This window comes from Gopherus flavomarginatus, chromosome 9, assembly GCF_025201925.1.
Source record: "Gopherus flavomarginatus isolate rGopFla2 chromosome 9, rGopFla2.mat.asm, whole genome shotgun sequence".
Classification (NCBI taxonomy): domain Eukaryota; kingdom Metazoa; phylum Chordata; order Testudines; family Testudinidae; genus Gopherus; species Gopherus flavomarginatus.
The window spans coordinates 7,564,435-7,588,260 of record NC_066625.1 but is presented as its reverse complement, the minus strand read 5'-3'; the positions used below and the strand labels follow the sequence as shown (position 1 = coordinate 7,588,260).

The 23,826-nt window shown below is 47.4% G+C and overlaps 1 protein-coding gene across 11 annotated transcripts in view; it reads left to right on the top strand.

Moving 5' to 3' along the window:
* The window catches only part of RAI1 (retinoic acid induced 1), a 136,028-nt gene that overhangs the window by 70,454 nt on the left and 41,748 nt on the right, over window positions 1-23,826 (top strand). The window contains exon 1 of one of the 11 annotated variants that reach the window (XM_050967854.1): window positions 8,372-8,718. The exons of 8 other annotated variants lie outside the window; for them this stretch is intronic. The gene's annotated coding sequence lies outside the window, so the exon portion shown is untranslated. Of the gene's footprint in view, window positions 1-8,371; window positions 8,719-8,757; window positions 8,849-15,152; window positions 15,194-23,826 lie in introns of those variants that run through there. 2 more of the 11 variants (XM_050967855.1, XM_050967856.1) reach the window with 2 other exon arrangements.

The following is a 23,826-nucleotide window of genomic DNA, read 5'->3' as shown; positions in this document are numbered from 1 at the left end:
GATGCTAGTGACAGGAGGGAGGCCAAGAGAATGTTGCACTAATGAACCGATCGCACCAGTTCAGAGACCGTTTGGAGAGGAGAAATAAGCTACATTTTGAACGACCTCATCAGCATTTCCTGTCTCACGGTGGAGAAATTGCATGTGGTGAAAGGCTCTAAAAATAGGATCAGCAAACTTTTAACCACATTTGCAGATGTGAAGGTAAAGTCAGACCAACCCCGTGGGCACTGAAGCTGAAAAATAATCCCAGAGCCCTTCAGAAGTTTCCCCCTCTCCTTCCCCAGCATCACCAGCTTTAACCCTCTGCAGGATGTAGGGGAAAGCGTCATGGTGTGTGTAAATGGGGACCAGTTCAGGACATAGGCCAGAGTAGAACTCGGGGTTTGCCAGCGGTGAGAGGTTACCGCGCTAGCCTGCTGCGCGTGCACCCAGCCTCCCAGGGACCATGGCTCGGAGTGTTTCGGCCGTGATACAGCAGTGATCGCAATGTGAGTTGAAGGCTCTGGCAAGACACAGCTAATGTGGAAAAGGAGCGTGTGGCCCCGAGCTGGAGTGGTTGTGATGGAGACTGAGTGGAGGGCAGCAACCCCTGGATTAGCAGCTGGAATGAGTCTCTCCACTGCTGCACCGATCTCTCCTCCCTGTCCCCATTAAGTGTGCTCAGGAAGACATTAAGATCAGAAGCACGTACTGTGAGACTCTGTCTAACAGCACTGCTGACTGACCCTGATTTGTAGCAGGGCTGAACGCTGAGGCTGTAATGTTACAGCTTTTCCTGTAGTAATAGTGGGCTAGGAGGAGTGACGTCCACAGCCCTGCTTGAGAGAGAGGGAAGGGGCGAAGGAGGGGGATCGGACAGGTCAGCTCCGGGGAAGCAGGGGAAATGAATACCGGGTGTAAATGAAAATCCAAGATCTCATTTGCGGTACATTTGCTTAGCAAGCCACAGCAGTGCAACCGCATCAAAATAAAAAGTTGAAGGAGCCCAGGAGTGAGTGTGCATTAATTCTCCAGCCATACCGAGGGGGACATCACAAAGTACAGGGGGGAGGGTTTGTCCCCCGCCTGCCCCAGTGGCTGGGGCGGTAGGAGCTCAGGACAGTAACGTGGGTATTGTGCACCAAAAGGGAGGGTCTGCAGGGCTTGAGGATAAAACCTCTGTCGCTGGGAAGTGACCCTCTGTCACTCTAGTGCAAGCTGTCGTCCCTTCCACCCCCCCCCCCCCAGCTTCCTCCCTCCCTCCCTCCTCAGCTCTCCTTGCTGCAGGATCAAATCAGCTCCCTAGGTTAGGTTAGTTTCCTTCTGTCTTTTATTCCAGTGCGTTTTGGATTCCATGGCAGGCTAGCCCTCTCTCGCCTCCTCTGAATGCTGCTTCACTCGTGGGTGCCAGTGGCTGGCGGGGTGCTGATAGGAGAGCTCTGGGGCCAGGGGCTGGCTCGTTTATTGCAGTGATGGGGAGGAGGAGTGCCAGGGAGCTCCTCCATCAGAAGTGAAATTGTCATTGGCTCTGCTTGACCTACAGACTGTCTTTGGGATGCATGCCACAGCAGCTAGTGCTGTTTCTCAGGCGCTGATGGCAGGCAGCCAGCCAGCCGGCTTACCACACAGACCGACCCACTCACCTTCAGCCCAGACAAAGGGACAGCAGGCTCACCCTCCACCCTACCGTTACTGTGAGACGGGGTCATTGCTCATTACTGCAGCCCACCCGTGTGAGCAGATACAGTGCCCTCTTTTCTCTGGTCACACAGACTCCTTCCCCCCGGCCCATTCCCCCAAATTATCTGCTTCTCTGCAATTCGTGTCTTTGTCGAATGGTTAGAAGGAGGGCCTAGGACTCAGGACTCCTGGGTTCAAATCTCCGATTCTGCCATGGGCTCACAGTCATGATCTTAGGGAAGTCAAATCACCTCGTCCTGCCTCACTTTCCCCATCGGAAAAGCGAGGGATTTTGTGAGCCTTAATTTGTTACCACTGGGTGGCAGGTGCGGAGCAAGGCCAAGCAGTAATATTTTTAGAACCATAGCAAATATTAAGATCTTTTTGTGGTGTTTTTGTTCATGATGATTGCGTTTAGTAGCAATTCAGTTTAAACCCTCCTTTTGCCATGGTTGTGTTTGTCCTGCATTGGTTATGTTACAGTCCCTGGGTTGCTTTGGGGAAATGTACAGAGCAAAGTTTAGGCAAAACTAGCCTATTCCTGTGAAAGGGAGGAGGTAAAATCCAGCATTATTGTTCTTTATGGAAGGGTGGTGAGAAATACATTGTCCTTGAAAGGTGAGAGGCTGGAGTACTGCATATGAACCATCTTCTGTTTGTAATATCCACGTATCAGACACATGGACAGCACTTGCATACCATTCCCATTAGCCTGTACAAAAGCAGGGCAGCATTATTAATGGGAGTTACACAGACACCCAAACAAAGAGAGCGAGAAAGAAGAAATCTTAAAACTTCCAAACCTGGAAGGGTGAATCTGACCATTGGAAACAGGAGAGAAAAACATTAAAGAAAAGAAAATTAGATTCCTTGGGTTACCTTAGTTACCCAGTTTCTAATGACTCCAGCTTCCAGGCGTTCATCACCTTTTGTATATAAAGATTCTCCAGAGAGCTCTGGATCGCCCCATTAACAAGAGAGAGACCCTTGGTCGTGATTTCTGCCAAGGAATGGGAGGGGATCAAGGAGTTCTCTGTGGGAGAGGACTGCCTAGGAGGTTTTTAATAGTTGCTTTTTGTGAGATGGCTAGGGGGTAATCTATATCTTTCTCACAGTAATTGCCTCTCTTTACCTATCTTTCTCTCTGTAATTGCCTGCCTCCTTGTTGCTCGGTTTGGAGTAGCTGTTGTCAGCCTTCACCTGAAACCTTAGATTATCAAGATGAAGAGGGGAAATTGTCCTTCGGAATTTTATTTAGCTTAAAAAATCCAACCTGTGTAGTTATCCCAGAGCAGAAATTCTGGGGACTGAGGTGGACCAACATCCTTTTTAACAGAGTGTTGACATGTTAGCTGGCCAAACAAGGAGTCAATATTTTGGCAAAAAGCATCACCTTTTTTGTTAGAATAATAATGAGGAGGGGGGTGAGGAAGGCAGATGAGCAAATCCGTTTTATCAGACACTGCATATTTTATGAAAGCACATTTCAGCTCTTCAGCTTTGGAAAGCTTTTCGTACCCTTTAATTTTCTAATAAAAAGGAATTACGTTTGCTGAAAAGCCAGTAACAAGATTCACTGTCATTGTCTTTTGTACAGACCATAATTCCTGTCTTGGGTGCCTGCCTGGAGGGGAAGAATCCAGTTTGTGTGGTCCTAGGTGAAATCTCTCCAGGAAATCCGCAGCGAAGCGGGTGGGATGGCTGACCAAGGGGAGCTCACCTAAGGGATAAAAGCAAGTTGACTAGTGCAGTTTGAAACCTTGGAAGACCACCACTGCAAAAGAGAATAATAGACCCTGAGTAGAATGAGGTTGCTCTTGGCAGAAGCTAGGTTTAGGCAGAAGAAAAAGCTAAATTTCCTTCAGTAAGTGCTTTGAGCTAAATTCTGCTCAGTTACACCAGACTAACCACAAGGAAACCCACTGGAGTCAGTCGTGTTTCTCTGGATTTACACCTCCACCACAGAGATGGCCCTTGGTCTTGGAGCCCTAGGAAGTTACAAGGTATCTTTATCCTCTTCTCACACGCAAGTATGCTCTCTTGGGATTTTCCCTTGTGCAATCCCAAGCGAGATGGAACGGATACCAGAGAATGTTAAGGGGTGACTTGATTACCATCTGTATGTACCTGCATGGGAAGAAATATTAGATAACGGGCTCTTCAGTCTGGCAGAGAAAGGGATAGCATGAGCCAATGGCTGAGAGTTGAAAATGGACAAATTCAGAGTGGAAATAAAGCGTAAATTATTAACACTGAGCGTAATTAACCGTTGGAACAATTTACCAAGGGTCGTGGTGGATTCTCCATCACTGACAATGTTTAAATCCAGATGGGATGTTTTTGTAAAAGCTAAGGAATTGCACTAGAAAGTATTTTGGGGGCGCTCTCTGGCCTGCGTTACGCAGAAGGTTCAGACTAGATGATCACAGCGATCCCTTCTGGCTTTGGAATCGCCGAGTCTCTTCTGCTGCCGTGCCCACCGCCATACCTAGAATCCAAGACACTCATCTTCTCCGTTACCCTTGTTACCAAAACAGCTCACTTGAAAAGCAGTGGCTGGTTCTCGGTGACATTCCTGCTCTTTAAACGAGGCTCTAGTTATTATTCTTTAATTTATTATTACTGATTTATTTATTTGTATTGCAGTAGTGCCTAGGAGCCCCAATCCTGAACCAGAGCCTGCTGGTGCGAGGCATTGTACAGACACAGAACAAAAACACAGCCCTTGCCCCAGAGAGCTTTGCCATTCCCTTTTCACCCCATGTCTTAGAGCATTTTACTGATACCTGTGGATTAGGTCTCTTAGTCCCCTGATCAGCAAGTATTCTGTGGGCTGGGGAAACTGAGGCACGAGGCGGTCAAAGTGTCTTTCCCCATATCCAGTTGGTAGCGGAGTCTCGAATAGAACCCAGGCGCCCTGACCCCCAGTTCCCTGCTCTGGCCATTGGGATCACTTTCCTGCCCAGTTTTATGCATAGGTTGTTTTTGGAACAAGATAATCATTAATTTTCTTTGTTGCCAAACAGCAAATACATGGCTGCATGAGGATTATACTTCTCTAGCCCTGTCATCCTTCATGTTTATATAGTAACCACTAGAACACGTTGGCTCATTATAGATTTTTAAGGGACTGTTCATTTTATTCCTTTCTGGTGTCTCTTGACACAGGCTAATGTTGATAGCGTCTTTGCATGTGAGATATTACATTTCCATGTACATACAGACAAATCTGTATAACGCACAGAATACTGTAAGGAATAGGGTCAACGCTGTGACCTTTATTATCTGGATGGAGACTTCTGGGCACCTCCAGTATTTTCCAGATTCAAAGAAACATCTGTTTGTTTATCCTCTCCAAGGTGACAACCCTACCAGTGCGCTGATTGTTTCAGATAAAGAGGAAACCAGTCCAAACAGCCTGCTCTGATAGCATTCACAGCATGGCCTGAACCATGCAGCCAAGCTGCAGGACCAGCTCAGGACTCTTCAGGAAGGCGATGGATGACACACCCGTCAAACGATTTTTGAGAAAGATGAAGGGAACAAAGACGAGAAGGGTTTTAAAAATAATGGCTGCCTTAGTGCCTGGATCGGGAGATTCGTCTCTGAGAGAAGTGCTGGACTCAGGCTTGGTGGAGCAGGGAATTCTGACCTTTCCCCTCAGGGATGAACATTTTTGACCACCAGGCCAGGCGCTACAAATGCCCACATGAGCAACGAAAAGTAGCAACCTTCGCTACTGCCTTGTCCACTCTGTCAGAGCAAAGTGGGAAAGTAGGTGAATCAGCTAGTTTATAACTGCCTGAAGTAAGATGTCTGAGGGGCAGTGAGTGTCATGTCAGAAGGTCTGTCTAGACTAGGAAAGGAGGTTGTTTTTAAAGACATGTTAGCAAACCCGTGTGTAGACAGGGCAGGTTGTGTAAATACACATTAGAAGTCATGGGTGACCTAGGTGCCCCTCCAGGTTGCCCAGCAGTAGCTAACACATGTTCAAACACAACTTGTCCTGTCTACACTAGCATTTAAAATATGTTAGTTTAAAGGTGTGAGCTAACATTTAAAAAAAGATCTCCTGTATTTTCCTAGTCTGCATATGGCCACTCTGTGTTCATCCTCTTAACTTTTATCATGGGTCCGTGGAAACTTGGTATTTCTCATTGTGGCCTGATTCTTATTTACACTAAGGTGCTATTAGTGTAAATGCGGAGGAGGCCCATTGTTTCTAGGAGACATTCATCCAGCTCACAAAACCATCCCAGAGTTTGGCCCAGTACCTAGTCTGCTCCAGGCTTTCCAAAATCTAGAAGCGTGTGTGTGTATGTGTGCGGCGCGTGTGTGTTGAGGTGGGTGCTAAGATCCATTAACAGAGCTGTGTAGGAGAAACCTGATTGCCATCTGCTTGTGCTCACTTTCAAGAGGTCTGCAGTTCCCTGAGGTTTTAAAAGAAGAGCAGGCTTATATTAGAAGAAGGGAGCACACAGCTGAAGCGCTGGGCCCATCCTCAGAACTCTTTCCTTACCAAGGGAGAGTAGATGATATTGTCCCATTTGGGATCAGAAATGGCAGAAGGCATTTAGACCTGTGAATGCTCTTCCCATTAGGTTTTGCTGAGGCCCATTGGAGCCAATGGGAGTCCAGCCATTCACTTGAGTGGGCACAGGATGAGGCCATAACGGGCGCCCTGTCTTGAGGCCTGTAGAAGAGTAAGGGCTGGGGATAAATGAAAACTGCCGTGGATTTTCCCCTGCACAGAGCAAGGCACCGTGTGTGTAGCCTTTAAACTAGAGCCTGTCAAACGCTGCCAGTTCGTGAACATTCTTTCAAATTCTGAAAAAATTAGTCTCACTGTGATTGTTGTCCCCACCATCAACTCAATCCTGCAAGGTCCCAAGCACTCGGGCCCGGATCCAGCAATGTGCTTAAGCTCATGTTTAACTCCAAGTGAGTGGTGCCACTGTGTTCAGTGCCACTGCTTGTGCTTAAATTTCAGCACACACGTGTCAGTGCTGCCAGCCTCACGCATGCAGAAATGATGAGCCAGGCTTCCAAAATCATGAATTTGCCTTAAAAATCAGAAGCTTTTAAAAAACAAAAAAAAGACGACTTGAGGGTCTTTTTATTTGCCTTCTGGTTTTTGAGCCTTTGGGGTTCTCATTTTCAAGCTTTAATTCCACAGCCATGAGAGAGCTAGAAACTTACCTTTTGTTTGTTTTTTTGTGTGTTCGATTGTTTTAAATGAAAGCCGAGATTCTGCCTTGTCCACTGCAGTTCTGGAGCTGGGGCTGTCAGACAACCATCAGGTATCACAAGACTTGTGATAAAATCACCAGAGCTGGCAGCAATGATAATTGCTTTGCTGGTTTGCGGCCAAATCACTCAGCACCGCACAGGATCGGGGACCTGTTTGTGAGCACTGATGCAGACGGTTTAGTTTGGGAAATGATTGTTCTTCCTGGGTGAAATTCACCCCAGTACAGAGGCCCTGCCTATTGTGAGGGCTTCTGAAGGACTTCAGTCGTGCCTGGTCTCTCTGCAGAGGAATGAGTTTCATCTCATATGAATGCCCCATTCACATGAGCGAAGAAGAGTAGTCATTACTCACTGTTCGCCATTTGTTATTCTCCTGTTCTAAAAATGTCGGTTGTCCTATCGGGAAGCAGAAACCATGCAACATGATCAAGGTGACCAATCGCATGCCATGAATAACAACTAGCAAACAGTTTGCAAACCATCCCATAGGCGGAAAATTGCTCATCCAAGCCATTTGGCAAATACAAACAATGAATGCATTTCTGGCAATCAGGATCCTGTCACAAACAGGAAAACAGGGCTAAATTGTCAGAGAATTTATTCCCAGTACCTTAAACCCTCAAACCCTTCTTTAGCATAAGCTTGTTTTTCTGAAAATGAGTATTATTCTGGTCCCTCCCCACCTTGGGGATGGAGGGAAGAGAGCTAATGATCAGTTCCTGTTTTCCTCCAAAGTTTTTCATTTGAACCTCAAGCTTGCTTGCTTTCCTGGGTAGGGAAACAAGAACCCAACAGAAATACATATCTTTTCTATTTTCCCCCCTTTCTCATTTTCATTCTTACTTCCCAGATGGTTTCCAGGGGTTTAGCATTTTCAAAGCTTTCCGTAAATGCGTATGACAATAGGAAGTGTTGCCTCTTAGCCTGCGGCCAGCACAGTTTTAAATGAGGTCCCAGGTAGTCATGGTTACCTCTCCTCTTCAGTAAGAGATGACTTTTATTTCCTGCCTTTTGTGTTTGCACATCTCAGATATACGTTCTCCCAAACCATAATTGGTATTCGTAGATATATGGATGCAGACAGATCAACAAATAAAGGGGAACGGGAGAGATGGAGGGATGTCAGGGTGCCAGGTTTCTCCAAGTATTGGGGAGTCTCTAGATTGAAATCATTTTCCTTCTCTTAAATGAGGAAACAGCTTTCTCCCTCCTCTCCAACCGTAGGTCTGATCCTGATCTCACTCACAAGAGTAAATCAGGAGTAACTCCCCTAGCGTCAACAGAGTGACTCTGCTGTCAAACCCAGCACGAGTAAGATTGGAACCAGGTTCCTTGTCTTCCCCTCTCTTTTTCTCACTCCTTCTTGCTGTAATAATTAGCAGCCTGACAGGAAAGATCCTGAATCAGCTATTAAAACTGAGCTTTCCCCTTGGAGTATACATCGACATGCACACACTGAGACAGCAAGCACTCAGCTAGCAGCGTGATTAGAGTGGTGCCAGAACCTAAACAGAACAGAATAGAAAGCAGGGATCTCCGCACAGGCACCCATGAATACACGGGAGGTGATGGAATGAGCAAATAGCTGTTGGGTTTTTTTTTTCCGAGAGAGAAGTTGTGTTGTTCTTGCTGTTGCTTTGTGCTCCTGTTTCTATTCTGCGGCTAGTGCCTTTTATTGGTTATTAGAGGAAACTGATAGCCCAGGCATTTGAGAGTCACAGAACTCTCCTGTTCGCGCTCTCTCAGACGCAGACTGCGGTGCACTCTCAAAGACTGTGGATCTGGATCCTGCTTTCAGCCCGCTAGGTGAGCAAGGATGGTGCTAGGAATCCTACGCAGTGAGGTTCTGCTTCCCACACTGGGGGAGCGCGGGGAGGGCCTCAGCCCTGTCTAATTGCCTCCCCCAGCGGCAGTCCTAGATGGCCACGTCAGCTGTGTAAGTACAGAGCCACAATTTAACTCAGCTTAAACGCTAGAGATCAACCTTCTTTGTGAGGCTTCTTCAGAAGCGAGAAAGTGGCTTGTGACTTAGGGATGGTGGAGGGGAGGCGGGGAGAGAGTTGGAGGGGGAGATGATGTTTCTAATGAGGATCAGCGGCGGGAGGAGGTGCTGTAACTTTGGAGCAGATAATAGTATTCATGTGAGTGTTCGCTATGATTTATATGCAGCCTTTGCATCTCCCCGATTTGCACAGCGCATGCTGTGTGTGATTGGAGATACGGTAGCTCAAACAGAAAATACTGGACAGTACGATGAGCAGCCTGCAGCAATCAACCAATCCCAGGTACCCTTTGAGTTGAATTTGAGGGTCTGGGTTCATTTGCTTTCCCCACAGCCGGTGCATATACATATCTCTAAATACGTTTCTCATCAGGACCAGGGAAATTACACCAGGTGGCTTTGTCCCTTTGGAAAAAAGGGCTGCAAAATTTGTACTTGCAATGTGCACACTCTGGTGGGTGAGTGTGTGTGTGCGTGTATGTGCATGACTGCTCAGGCAATGATTGATGAAAGATCATAGCCTCATTCTGCAGGATCATTGCATAGAATATGGGCAAAGCTTCTGCTCCCCGGGGGACGACTCTGCATGTGTGTACGGGTGTTTTAGAGCAGAGGGGATTGTACAATAGCAGATTCCTGTGCACCTCTTTTTAAAAAACAAAAGCAGAAAGGCTTGAGGATTCCTCCAGCTTCCTTGGGAAACTTAATTTGCTATGAAATAATATAGATGCCTTTAAAGCAAGTCGAGTTTCTCCGCAGTAGCTGGTGCCTTTCTGACAGTATGACAACCGGCTCAGAACAATTATTGCTGTGTAACAGTAGCAGCAGACATATTGGCTTTTCTCAGCCAGCACAAAATAATTTGCAAAACTAAGCAAATGAACTAAAGAAGCTAACACTTGCTGGCTTAGATATACTAGCTATAGTGCCTCAAATTTGCAGATCACCGTATTTGCTCATTGCCGCATATCAGTGAATTGCATATTAGTTGCACCTGGTTTTTTATTTACATTCTTTTGCAAGGGCTGGGCGCAGTTACATACTCAGTGGAGAGTGCTTAGAATTGCCAGCATATTAAAATCAGAACATAAAAATGGCCATGCTGGGTCAGACAAATGGTCCAGCTAGCCCAGTATCCTGTCTCTGACAGTGGCCAATGCCAGGTGACCCAGAGGGAATGAACAGAACAGGGCAATTGTCAAGTGATCCATCCCCGGTCTTCCAGTCCCAGCTTCCGGCAGTCAGACTCTTCCTAACATGGGTTCCAGCTCTCCAGGTGTGCAGGCACTAGGAGCTGATGAGGAAAAGTTGATTTCTTTTTTTAAAATGAGAAAAATGCATCCTGGTCCTGAAGGATGTACTTACAAGTGTGAACAACTAAGGAGAAAAATAGCAAATCAGATCCCCCACTAGTGTAAATCAGGATAGCTCCATTTACTCCAATAAAGCTACACTGATCTACACCAGCTGAGGATCTGGCCTCCAGGATCTTGATTTGATTTAGCAACCAAGAGAAATTAAAAGTAAACTAGAGGCCAGATCCTGAAGCCCTTAGTTGGGCAAAACTGACATATGATTGAACCCTGGAGTCCTCACTCAGGGTTCCTCATATTTACTCAGCACCTGATTTGCCTCTTGCGTCACATGCGCACCCATTAAATTTCCTTGCCTTAATGGAATTACTTCTCATTTACCCCAGTATAAGAGGAGAATCAGACCCTCAGTCCTTACTCAGGAAAAATGCTTCCTGAAGTCACTGGTTAAAACTGCTGAAATCAGTGGAGTTACTCCTAATTTAAAGCAGGGTAACTGGGAGTAGTATTTGGCCCAAGAGGTGTCAAACATAAAGGACACGCTTCCGACATCCATACTCACGTTGGAGTACTACCTTACTCACAAGAAGGCTTGTTACTCATTGGGGCACTTGTGAGGAAGATGCTGCTTAGCAGGAACAAGGAGGATAGAATCAGGCTCTGAGATTTCATTTACGTTTGGAACGTTGCATGCATGGAAGAAAGGAAGAAAAGCCACTTGTCCGACCCAAATCGCCCAGTGGCCCTTTTGAAAGGACCAGTTGGTAAGGGGGCAGCTGATGTGAGAAGTTACATGGCATCTTTGCTGTAAGCGCTGAGATTAGGCCAGTTTTGAGTCAGTCCAAGGTCTTTTATGCCTTCCTTGGGTGAGAAAGGCAGGATGCAATCTGGTTTGGGTAACGTTAACAATCTGCGATCAGTATGCAAACTGTACAGCTGCTGCAACAGCTACTGATGGAGACTTCACTATATTAGCAGCATTAATTAAGTTACAAAAATTATCATGTTATCAGTTATGAGACGACCTTTCATAAACTCAGTTATTAAGGCAATAAAGCATGACCTGCTGGTCCTAACCAGTTTAATGGCTGGCTAAGAGTGGGGTTTTTCACATAATACTTTTAGCAGGTCATTAGCTGAGCAATAGGACAACATGGAGAACCTAAGTGATGCACTAGAACAGCAGCTGAGAAAAATTCACACTGTGTTCATTTGGGCGTGTGGGAGAGGGTGGATAATAACCTGCCCTTCTGGAGCCGTTTGTCAGGATAAATCAGGCAGAAGGAGAGAAATGGACTGGAGGGTTTTGGTCACGGGTTTGGTATTTGAATGCTTTGGGGGGGTTTCTTCGTCTCCAGATTATTTGGGTTTGTTTCTGTCTCAAACACAAGCCCGGGAAAGCAGCAGACTGGGCGAGCAGCTAATCTGCCCCCTTGTTTTCGCTGCCGTGCATGACTTGCTTTGGTTTCGGTCCTGTTGTTGTTTTTGTCAGCCACACTGCCAGCCTGCGGGCACCTCAGAGAAGCAGAGGTGAGAGCGACGCAGGCTGACAGATGTTCCCTTTAGGGGCCGAGCCATTGCTCCAGACCTGGCAGTTAAAAAACCAAAGGAGTAGAAATTAATAAAAACCATGTGTGTGAGTGTGAGAGAGAGAGAGAGAGACAGACAGACAGACAGACTGCTGTTGTGTCGTGTGTTAAAGAAGCATAGAGGGTCATGGAAGATAAAATCAAAGGTATGAACTCAGGGGCTTAGGAACCTTGTTGTAGTCTTGTTGCAGGCATGGGGTTATCAGTGATTTACATGTGAAATTCCTGGATGCGTGGGACAGCTGGCAAAGGTCTCAGAGCAGCAGGCAGAGGTAAACGGGTGGTGCTTCGAGCCTGAGAGCGTTCTTTAGTCACTGGCTCTCCCGGGATGGCTCACTTGAATCAGGACCATTCCTGCATGCCCACGTTTGCTGGCACTGGCCCATTGCGAATACGCGACAGTGCCAGCCCCAGACCATTACAGGGGCGGCTCCTGCTCCCATGGATGCCAGCAGCAGCAGGATCAGTCCCCCAGACAAGCCGAGAGGGAAGAAAATAAATTCCCAGGCAGGAGAGTTCTTGGCTGTGTAGAGCCAGGGAACAGATAGTTGAGAGGGAGGGTGATGATGGATTTCCCCTACAAATAAATCACGGAGGGTTATTAATGCAAGCGCAAGCAGAAAACAAGCATGAGCTGGGGCTGTGTATGTGACGAGAGCTTTCCAAATCGCCAGGTAAACCGCAAGAAACCAAAGCAGCGAGTTTGGTGTGTGTGTGAGAGAAAGGAGTGGGCCGAGGAGTGACAGATTCCCTGGCTCCTTGCCGGGAGCATCATGGATTGTGACACAATCCACCCACAGAGGCAGAAGCTGGTTTTAGCGCATCCTTGCTACCTGATTCCAGGAGCCTCCTGGGTGTCAGCCTGCTGCATAGTTACAGCAGCTGACATGGGAGGGGCGGAGGGGGATGCTGCTGTGGAAAGAGGTGGCACAGAACAGACGGCAGAGGCTTGCTTCAAAATGAGCAGCTTAAGATGGCTTGATGAATATGCCAGTCCACGCTGCTTTGGGCACTGCCAGAGGGAAAGGGGGAGGAGTGGCTCATAGCTGGTGAGGTGAGGCAGGGGCAGGGGTAATTGGCAACCCGTAGAAAGATGCATGGCTTGCCCTGAGATTACAGAATGGGAGGTGAGCTGGGACCTGCCTCCAGGGCTTAGAATCAGGAAGAAGAGGTGTGAGGTGGCTGTTTAGCTGATGTGCAGGGACCACGTCTTCCTTTGTGTTTGTACCCTGTGGGATATTATGTGGGATAATGGGCCTGAGTCATTGCTTGGGGAGCTACAGCACAGTCAGGAGCTGCACCAGGAAAAGATTTGGCCGGGCACATGCCATCACCCCTGAGATCTAGCTCACTCCTTTTGCAAGTCCTAGCTGGGGAGGGCGAAATGAGATTGCATTAGGGATAAACAGGAATGAGCCACACATGTAAACACTCCTAATTTCCAGCCCAGCTCTCCTGCCTCTGACTTTCAAGGATCCTCCTGGTTTTCCCCTCTGCTGCTCTGCTCTTGAGGCTGCTGCCGGGCAGGTGGAGCCAGCAGACTCTGTCCTCATCACCCATGGGCTCAGTGTGAGGAGACAGAACCCAGTGCAAATTAACGGGGAGTCTGCCAACCCACTTCTCAGCTTCAGGTGAGACAGCCCTGTCTGGCCCTCCCTCACAGCTACACTGGAGGAAGGAGAAAGCATGGGTTGGGCCCCAGCTCTGCAGTTCTACAGGAGGAGAGATCAGAGGGGGTGGCACGTCCCACAGTAATCCCATGGGGAGACCCGTAGCAGCTCCACGAAGCGGCAGGCTGGCCCCTAGCCGTGCTAACCCACGCGGCCCAGCACCGGGGACAGAGTCCGACGTTGACGGCCCAACTCTCTTTACCAATGGGATGGTTCCTTCAGCAGGTGGCCTTCTGCCTTTGTGCCCCTCCCGCCCGGACAGTGTTCTGCTGCCTCTCCGCTGGCAGGCCAGCCTTAGATCCCAGCACTTACTGTGAGGACTTGTTGTAAATGCCCCCTCCTCCCCCCCGTAAGTGTGTGACGATGCCACTGGACTTAGCGGGCCCTATCTTGGATGGCAGCACCCTGCTCCATTGATTTCCAGGGAAGCCTGCCAGGGTAGCGGGGTCACAACCACACTGACATTCCTGGAAAATGTGCTCCCCTCCTCCCCCCAGGTTTGTTCCCAAATAGATTGCTTCTGCTGTGTGTAAAGAGACATGTCAGTCCTGAGTCTCCCGCTTTTATCAGGGAAAATCTGTTCGAGGCATCTCCATGGAGAGCGGGCACAGGGCTGAGCATCTGTGTTCTAATCCTGGCTCTGCTACTCTCCCTCTAGGAACTGGAGCATGTTGCTGCACAGCTCTGTCTCAATTTCCCCATCAGTAAACGGGGGGATACCTGTCTGGAGAGGGTTGGGAGCGCTAATTAGATAAAGTCTGTAGAGCACTTTGAAAAGGCCCTTCCTTCTGTCTATGGAGGGTGCTAAGGGATACTCACCTAAGGACTCTGGATGGGAGAGTAATTCCCCTTCCGTGGCCCGTTCCCCCTGTGATGTTCTGTGTTGCCAGCTCTAACTGTAGAGTAAGACCGCTGCTTTGTAATACAGGGAGGCCAGCAGGCGTTATTCTCCTTCTACAGGATGGTAAACTGAGGCCCAGAGTCTAATGTCTTGCCCCCCTTCACACAGCAAGTCAGTGGACTTGCACCCTGGAGTCCCAGTTCCCGGCTTTAACCACTAGACCATGCTCCTTCCATACAGTGTAATCACATTTCCTAAACAATCTGGACTTTTTCCAGCCCTCACTGAGCCAAACCCTGAGGTCCTTCCTCAATCCCCGGTCAGGCACAGCCCACGTTGAAGTGGAGGAGATTTTGATTCCCTGAGTAAGAGCCAACAGGATCTGGGCTCTTGTTTCCTCATCAGATAAATACGTTGCCCTTCCGTCCAGTACCTTAACTTGCCTATTTATCCCCCAAGCTCAGTGCGGGCAGAGAGCAGAGATATGCCACCATTTAGTCAGACGCTTTGCTCCCCTAGCCAGTGCCCCCCATCACCCTACTGCAACCCCTTTCCCCATCCCTATTAGACATTTCTAAACACTGACCCTCTCGATAAACAAAGGAGAGGGGGAGGAAGGGTGGCTGGCATGTTAATGCACTCTCCCCCCACCCTTCATCCCTCTGGGAAAGGCCTTTGCAGATATAAGCAAACCTTGATTAAAAGCTGCCTGACAGCCAACGGCAGCAGCAAGCAGCAGGCAAGGAAGCTCTTCAAGTCTAAAGGGAGCCGCTGCTGCTGCGGCTGCCTCCATTCTCAGATGTCCCTGATCCTTTAATCAATCACAGCCGAGGAAGAGAAGAGCAAACACGCATGCTGAGGCAGAGGTATGTACGTGCATTCATTCCAGCTGCCCTGCAAGCGCCGGGGCTTAATGCATGTATTTGGATGGATAGGGAGAGGTTCCCATGGAAGGAGCAAGCATTTTATTTCTCGGGGGGAGAGGGCAGGGAGGTGGCGTATCAATCTCCTTCTCCGTTCAGGAGAAGCCTCCCCTACCTGCAGTTTCCCAGTTAAAACCCCAGCACTGGTGCTTGCTCTACACCCCCGGTAAGGCAGACGCTATAACTGATGGGTTTTTTTTAAACACATGATGATAAGACGTTACATGTCTCTAGCACCTCCCTTCAGTGAGTCTTGGTGTGCTTTAGAGACATGAAAACCATCCAGGAGGACTGTATTATCTTTTCCATTTTACCGGTGGGGAAACTGAGGCGCAGAGTGAGGGAGTGATGGGAACTAGTGTACCAGAGTTCCTAACTCCCACCCCTGTGCCCACATAACACCTCCCAAATAGAAAGGGCCGGACGTTGATTTTTGGGGAAGCATGTTCTGTGCACTTTCTCTTCTATTCTGTAACCGCTCAAGCACCCCTGTATTTTGGGCTGACTTATCTTTATGGCCGAAGAGAGCAGGATGGTCCAATAGGGGAAAGGAAGCTGCTTTCCTCTAGTGGCGACCAGAACTAAACCTGGACTGGAATATCATCTTTAGCACTTACATGGGCTCTAGATTTTCAGTGTGCACAGAGCTCTTAAATACCCACCGATCCTGTTAGGGAGCCAAGTATCATTACCTTCCTGTTGGGTAATGATGGGTAAACTGAGGCAGACTGAGTAAGCGACTTGCCCAAGACCACAGACAGGGTGCGCAGTAGAAGCGGGACGAGAACTGAGCAGTTCATGACTGGTAGTTTTTCTTTTGCTTACACCATTAACCCACTGCCTCTACATCGCTGGGTTGGCTCAGCAATTGCAAATCTTGTAATGCTAGGGACAGCGGCTTGTTGAGGCTTGGCTAAGAAGCTGCTCGGGCTCCTCTCGTGATTCAAGATGTCACCTGGAATCTCTTGGTAGCACCGTTGCCTACAACGTTACAGAACAAAGCTGTTTATCTGTTCAAACAAGCAGCATGGGCAAGACTCCCATCGCCATCAGCAGGGCAAGATTTCCCCCTCAAGTTATTCACTTTGACCGGACTCCACTTTCCTAACCTTATAATTGCACGTAGAGAGAAAAGTACCTCGTGCTTCTGGAACTAATTGCTCATGGACGTACCTAGTGTATCTGTCAACCTTTTCCATCTTACATAGTTACATGGAGATGGGGAAGGAGGGAAGGAAAATGTGTGTAATTTCAATGCAATAGGTCAAAATTCCTCAGCTGTAACTCAGCCTGTTGGGGAGTTTTGGTGGGAGTTTTGCTCGAGTAAGGGCAGCAGGAGTAGGCTTATAGCCTTTATTTTTGTTACTGCTTATTTTTTGTACCTTTCTATTAATATCTTTTAACAGTGCCCTGGGACTTAGTGCACCTATATTTGTATTATAGGGTGTCTAGGGCAGAGACACTGAGCTCGGTAACTTAGCATCACCAAATCTCCTGAATCAGAAAAGCTAATGAGGCACCCTCTGCCGACAGAGGTACCCTCAGGGACTAGAGAGAGCTATATATAGATACCTAAATACATACAGTTTACCGGAGTGCCATATGCTTAGGATCCAATGTGGGGTCAAGTATCTTCAAGCCTGAGAGAGGGAGGGGGCGTGTGTTTGGTAACAGGCTGAACGCTCTCAACCTCTGCAGCGGTTTTCCCTGTGTCTGGCATGATCTGATCCGTCACCAGCCTACTGCACTGTTCCCTTTGTAATACCCCTGCCAGCTGTACGTAGACAGTGCCTGCAAGAAAGGGCTGGAGGCTAGAAAAGAGGAAAGCTCGCTCTGTTTCTGGCTTGCAGAGCAGAATGGAAGGCACCCGGGGCAGCGCTCAGTCTTTTCCGTTTCTTCCTAAAGCTCAGGCACCAGCATTGCTGTGTAATAGCTGTGAGCTGGAAAAGACATGCTGAGTATTGACATGCAAAGGAGCAGAGCAAGCGGTTCCCTTTGCTTCAGCATTCCTAGCCAGCAAACACACATGTGACATGAATGCACATACAGTCACATGTGTTACCATCTGTAAGAGCAATTGCTCTCCTCCTGCACCTTGACTGGCTAGATGCAAAGGGCCCAGTGTGGTTGGGATTATGGGTTTTACACACACATACTTCATGAAGTGGCGGTGGAACTGCTCTACGGCCCCTTCTGCGGGCCTACGGCTACCGTAGCATCTACAGCCAGTGTTCTCTGTCAGAGAGCAGTGGCTTACAGCAGTGATCCATTGACCCCTTGGGGGGTTATGCCCCTAAAGACCTCAACACCTGTGTTTCTGTGGGGAAAGCTTTAGGCACTGAAGTCCTCATGGAGAGAAGGGCTTACAAAATAGCTCAGACTGATTGGCCACCCTGATTTCAGCCAGCCAAGAGGAACTGGCTGGCTAGCCAAATCCTCTTCTTGGGCTGGTTTGCGCCTCTCGGGCTAGAGACCTCAGCTATAGTTAGCTAGTTTGTGCATGAGACCATGGGAGATACACTTGACGACTCTTCCCACTGGGGAGAGAGTCAGCCAGTTAGTCCCCATCATGGGAAGTGCAGGACATTAAAAGGAACCAGCTGCCATGTGAGTTGGGCTTTTTGAGGGTGACCGCATGGTGGGTTTGTTGTGATGATGTAATGTTTGTAGCCTGATGTCGTGTTTGGAGCATTGGTGGAACTGTCCCTCTAGAGTTTGCTTATGAGTTTCAGTTGCACTTGGTGGAATTGCATACCCTTACTGACAAAGCATTATATTTCTAATTCTCCTTGGGACTTGGAAACACTTTTCCTGCAAAGGCAGCAATCTGCCTACAGCACAGTGTATTCTCTGAAAGGTTCCCAAATACAGCATCGAATGTGGGGTCTGTTGTTCAGCTGGAAAACAAAACAAGAAGGAAAGAGAAACTGGGAAGCTGAGACTTTGGGAGACATGGGAGAGTGGAAGCTTTGGAGAAGAGGCTATGGTAGTGAACTGCATGCAGCAGAGGTTAATATGCAACAACAGATACAAAGCTAATGGGTGGGATCCTGTGCTGGAAAGGTGGATTCTGAGACAATGGAGGGGTGATACTTGAGGTGACTATAAAGAGAAGCCAGAAGATGTGCTATTAGTATGTAGCTGGGAAATGGAGGGAAGAGGATAATGTAATATGTGAGCTCTGAATGTCAAGAAATTCTAAAATAAAAAAAAAAACAGTCACAGGATGACCAAAGCGGAAATGGAGTGGAGGCGAGATCTTTAATTGAATTCATGAGATTGGTGGGAACCAGACAAATAATAAAGTTGGTTTTGGTTCATCATTTGTGGTAGGAGGTTGCTTCCAGTTCCTACCCATACTGAAGCCCATTAGTAATTGATCTTTGTAGAATATTCTCCTCATTAAGGCAAGATACCTTATCTGTCAAGTTTTATAAGGAAACTACCTCGTAGAAGCTGTGTCTAGGCAAATCCTGCTGTAGGCAGTATACCATCCTTAATTGAGACATCAGTGGGTACATATTCAGCTTGGTGCTCACAGGCATTCCAAATACCACAATTAGATAAGAGTAACAGAGGGCTGGGGACATGCATATCATGTCATAGCTGAAAATGTGAGGCCGCTCTCTGAAAGGGCAAAAAGCAGCACCTAGAAATTGACACGGCGACGAGCACTTATCTCCAAATTCATAAACTGTAAATAAACAACAGGGCCAAATTTTCAGCCAGCTTCTGATTTTGCGCAAGCAACTGATTGCATCCAGAAAACTGGGTGAGCACCTGTTTTGTGCATGCAGATTCTACATTTTCACCCACCAAGTGCTCCACTTCCCTTTATGAATGTCCCAAACAAATCCATGAGTACTTCTGGAGGGGCAGCCGATTATGCAGGTAAAATTGGATACAATGATGGAAAATCAGGCCCAAAGCTGGCTTATGTGAACCTGCTGCACATTCGCCATCTTGTTGTTGGTGACCTCTGCAGATGTGGCACACTGTGGCAAAGACTACAAGTCAGTTTTCACTTGGCTTTAATGTTGCTGTCAGTGATGACCGGTAATGTGGCTTTGCCAGTAAGTTGAATGCAAATGTGTAAAGCCAACTTTGTGCCCTTGGATGCTCAAGGAGGCTCCCGTTAACTGTAGATGGATATGTGTTTGAATGAGTCACCAGGCATTTCCAGCTGACTCACAGCTGGTTGCAGTGCACCACCTAGGTGGAAATGTACCTGTCACGGCCTCATTTTCCAGGAGATGATCTCCTGCAGATGATGCTGTTAACCATCCCCGAGGATGACTTCAATGGGAGTAATACACCTGGTTCAGTCAAGGGTGGAACTTGGCCTTTTCAGTTGAAAATCCATCTCCTGTAGATAATGTAAGATCACAAGCTCTGGAGAAGCAGCCAAAGAAGTCACCAGGGTGTCTGTGAGAGCTTCATGCAACAGTGCATCCCACAGCAGTATTCAGCCATGGCAGAACATGTATGGGCATGAGGTCCTCCTGCACTGCTAAGGCCTCATGGAAAACTGCAAACAATTCTGGTTTGTAGAACAATCCCACTTTGCCTTTGCATATGGTAGCACCTGAAATCCAAGGCTCTCCATGTGCTTCACAAACATTAATGATGCCAGTCTCAACATGGAGGGGAAATATTATATGTCTTGTATAGCGGGAGAGATCGAGGCTCAGGCAAGTTAAGCGACTTGCCAACGGTCACTCTGGAAGTATGTAATAGAACCATGAGTATAACGTAGCTGTCTTGATTCTCAGCCACATCATTATTTCCCTTCGTTTTGTATGTCACAGTTGGCAAATTCTGGTGCCACTGAACTTCAGGGAGCTTTGCCACTGCCTTCAGTTGGACCAGTCCTTGTATTACCTTCGCTCATTATTACTGGTAGGGCTGGTTGGAAAACAAAAAATGTCTCATAATTTGTTCCCCAGATTTTATCAAAAGTTTTCTAAATTTCCTGCCTCGCTCTAATTACCAAGGAGATCTGTGCCAAAGCAGCAAGAGTGTGTCATTAGAGTTCCTCCGCTCCTGCTAATTATTCCCTTCCTGAAGCCATCCTGATCCTTCAAGGATTTAATATTTGTGGTCATATAAATGGTTTCACAGCAGCCAATTGCGATGTACCAGGATTTATAGCTCCAGGTGAGCAAGAAGCTCTGCAGACTATTAAAAACAAAGAGCCAAATGTTTCCCTGGTGTAACTTCACTTCAGTCAATCGACTAAGTGACACCAGGAATTAATTTGCCCCCAAGATTGAGCCTGAATATTAATCGGTGTGTTTTTTGTTTTGTTTTGTTTTTTAAAAAGGGAAGAAAATTGAGAATATGTTTGATGCCAAATCCTTTACTCAGATTTTATTGAGTCCTTTCTCAGGCCAAACTGCCATTGAAGTCAATGGCAATTAGCCTGAATGAGGACCAAGAAAAAACAGATAAAGACTGTGGGATTTAGCCCGAAAGGAGTTTTATCCTCAGTGAGAACTAAGGAAGGATTTCAGGAGTTCTCTCACTGATCTAAATGAGATTTTTGCCGAAGAAGAGAGACAGTAAAAATGAAGTAAAGATTTCAGCCTTTAACCCGTAATATGGACTTTGTATTGTCTCCGGGGCAGGGCTAGTTTTGCATCTCAGTTACACAGGTGTAAATCTGGAGTAACTTCGCTGGACTCAGTGGAGCTACACCCAGTTTGCGCTGGGGTAGCTGAGATCAGAACCTTCCCCCCAGCACAGCACTCTCCCACCATGAGGCGTCAGTGGATCTTGTAAGATACACAACAGCATCTCAAAAGGACAATAAGACCTTATCTTCTTTTCTTTGGCACAATGTCTCTAATCAAGAGAGCACAACAGCATGCCACCACAGGTGCACAGACCTGTTCTATTTCAGGAGACTACTTGAAATACACCTGCAGGAGGGGAGAGAACCTAAAAGCACCCCGTAAATAAATGACAGAAGCAGCCCTCCCATCGAAAAACACCCGCAAGGGTGCCTGCAGAATTAGAGAGGCAAAGATAAAAGATGTCATAGGGGAAAGAAAGTGTTGCCTTGTGAGTGATTTGAACACTTACAGGCTTGATTCTCCTCGCTCACCAGTTTTACACTGGTTTAGTAACTCCACTGATTCACACTGGAGTAAATTAAATCAGAATCGAGCCCTGAAGACCTCGCTGCAGTTACACCAGGGATGAATTTGGCCCTTCGTGCCAAATTCTGCCCTAGGGTACCTTAATGGGGCTTTTTCTATGGGAGTATCCAAAGGCAGGATTTGGCCCACTAATTGGTGTCTGTTCTCCAATTACTGAGCACAGGTGATACCTGTCAGCATTAATGTGAGTAAGATGTGGGTAGCGATGGAGAAATGAACCCCTACAATTGTTGTCTTAAGATTCAGTGTGTTTACCGCATGCTGCGGTTCCACTTCTGCCTTTTTTTCCTTTCTTCCCCCCGCTTTTCTGAAACATTAAAAATCAAACGGCTTAAAATGTAAAGCATCAAAAATTCTAAAACCTTCATCTATTATTAACTGTGACAGTAAATTCTACCTCAGAATGTTTTACATAGCAACTGTTACCAAGACACTCTGCATCTTACGCTGATGTTCCAACAACTTTAAATCACAACAGCGTATTCCAGCAGTGGATGACGATGACTAGACAGGCCCAGCAAGAAACATGCTGGTGTTCCTGGTACATGTTCACTTGATTGGAAAACAATCAGAGAGTTAGCAAATGCAGCCCATACAAGCTCTCTCTGTAGTAAATTATATATGTGTATTTATATACATGGGAAGTACATCGTCAGGATCCTGGAGACATGACAATTTGATCACCACCCGCTACTGTGGGTATCGTCGTGAGTGTATAATACAATGGTAATATTTAGTATTTATGTATTTCCTTTCATTGGAGAGCTTCTAGGGGCGGTAATGAAAGAAGCTTTACAACATACCCGTGAGGGAGGGCTGTATTGTTATGCTCGTTTTACAGCAGGATAAGATTAGGCACAGAGCGGTTACATGACATGCTCAAGGCCACACAGCAACTCAGTGGCGGAGTCTGGGTTAGAAGCTTGTCTTCAGATTTCTTGCGTTGACTGCTAGATCATTGTTATTTTGTCTGACAGTGGCAGCTAGAGGCCCCATTTCTGATGAAAGTCCCTTTTCCCAGGGACTGGACTTACATGCGCTGTAGTAAGAGACAGTATGTGTCACAGAAAGTTCGTAATCTATATGCACAAGACTGACAAAAGGTAGGATAATTGTCTTTATTTTACAGATGGGAAACAGAGGTACATAGAGATTAAGGCTTATATCAGCATGGCTGTGTCTGTTAAAGGTGTAGGAAAGCCACCCTCCAGCCGCCATGGCTACACTGACAAAACTCCTGGGGTAGACGCAGTTATGCCGACAGAAGAGTGCCAGCAGAAATACTCCTGTTTGTGTATGCTGTGTCTGCACTAGGGGGCTGTGCCGGCTTAACTTCTGTACTGTAGACATAGGCTTAGTCATTTGTCCAAGGCCACCTAGGAGGTCTGTGATAGAGCTAAGAAATGAGCCCAGATCTCCTGAGTCCCCGTCCAGTGCCTTAAACCACAATGCCACCACCCTTTCCTTTCCTGACCCCTTTTTACGTGGCTAAAGTTTGGGCAGGAAGGATGGTCTAATGGCACTGGGACTCCAAAGACTGGGGACCAATTCCTGACTCAGCCACAAGTTCCCTGTATGACAGGGCAAATTACTTAATCTCCCTGTGCCTCAGTTTCCCATCTGTACAATGGGGTAGCACTTCCCTACCTCACCGAGGCACTGGGAGGATAAAATCCATTAATAACTGTGCGGCACTCAGTTGCTATGGCGATGAGGCCAGGATAAGTAGCTAGCTGTGAGCTGTCTGCATACTTAAAAGTCCACCTGTTTTGTGGTTGCAGATTTGATCTATGCAACTATCTGTGCAAGCCTCTCTTTGGCTGCCTGCACTCCGACCTGGGGGGGTGAGTCCCCGGCTCCTGCACACATGCTCGCAGTAGCTGAATGGGAGAGAGTGTGAGTATAAATAGCAGTGTAGCTGTGCTGAGTACATACCCGCTGTTGTCAGGTGGGTTTGTACTCGGCACAACTCAGCCGTGCCTCTGCTGCCACTACCTCTGCGACCACTTACACGATCAGGGGACTTGCACCCTAGCTCGTAGTGTAGACGCAGACTCAGCTTGTGTGTAGCTTTAAGCACGTGAGTTGCCCTGTTGGATCTAGAGCTTAACTCGGGACTTTCAGGATTGGGCCCAACAACAGTTAGAGCTGGAACAAGAGAGAGGCAAGAAAGGTGTGGTGAACGTGTGTAACCAAATGGACAGAGCTGAGCTGAGCTGCCTATAGCAGCCATATGCTGAGCTCTGCAGGACTCCAGTGAACATAGTCCTAGGTTGCTGATGTGCTGAGACTAGTGCTTGTTCCACTAATCATCATCATCTCACTGTTACCTTGGGCTCGTCTGCATCGTCAATATCCCCGTGTCAGTTTGTTGTATCCACCCGTCATCTCTCATCTTAGGCTGAAAGCCCTGGG